This window comes from Octopus bimaculoides, chromosome 23, assembly GCF_001194135.2.
Source record: "Octopus bimaculoides isolate UCB-OBI-ISO-001 chromosome 23, ASM119413v2, whole genome shotgun sequence".
In the NCBI taxonomy this organism is placed as follows: Eukaryota; Metazoa; Mollusca; class Cephalopoda; order Octopoda; family Octopodidae; genus Octopus; species Octopus bimaculoides.
This window is the reverse complement of record NC_069003.1, coordinates 35833265-35834200: the sequence shown is the minus strand read 5'-3', so window position 1 is coordinate 35834200 and position 936 is coordinate 35833265. Positions and strand designations below refer to the sequence as shown.

The window sequence follows — 936 nt, the reverse complement described above, 5'->3', positions numbered from 1 at the left end:
AAGCTATTGAAGTTCATAACATGATTGTCTATTCTTTTATGATTCGAACTTCTTACTACCGCTCTGCACTTGACTGACGTTTCGCTCTGAAGCAAACGTGTATTGAGTCCTAACTCTAGGTTATTATCATCGCTATTCCTAAGCGAAATATCAATTTCAAGATATATACATACATACATATATACATGTATATATATATCAGCTTATATATATTTATATATATATATGCATATATATCTATCAATATATATATAAATACACACACAAACACACACACACACACACGCACACATATATATTCAGAGAATGTGTAATCAATACGTGTTGTTATTGAGTTAATTACTTCTTTGGAATTAATGAATGATTCAGTTCCTGACTTCAAGTTTTATACCTGAAAGTTGTTTGCATTACAGCATTGCATAACTCAGGTAAAGTTTGTGTATAATCACACCTGTCTAACTGTGAAACTCTGAGTAAATAATGGACTGATTGATCAACAGTTTCTTAATATATCGACAACATTGGATTGAATAGCGTTTCGTTTGTTTCTTAACATAATTTATTTGTGTGGGGGTGTGTGTTTATTCTTGTTTGAATTTATATGCGGTGAAAACGGTCCCAAACATTAGGAATTCTCCCTGCCTCATTATACACACTCAAAAAGCTTTATACATAACCAAATTTAATAAAAATGAAAACAAATCATTCCTTGCCATTGACATCCCTGGAATGTTTTTTTTTATCTATCTATCAATCTGTCTAGCTGCCTGTCTGTCTGTCTGTCTGTCCGTTCCTCCGTCCGTCTGCCTCTCTGTCTGCCCCTTTGTGTTTGTGTGTGTGTGTGAGTTTATACATGCATATATAAATATATATATATATAGTATGTATGTATATGAGTGTGTGCGTGTATATATATATATATATATATATATATAT

General features: G+C 31.8%; 1 protein-coding gene across 4 annotated transcripts in view; it reads right to left on the bottom strand.

The window, feature by feature from the left end:
- Positions 1-936, bottom strand: part of LOC106882622 (protein Wnt-9a) — a 277020-nt gene that overhangs the window by 41796 nt on the left and 234288 nt on the right. The window lies entirely within an intron of this gene.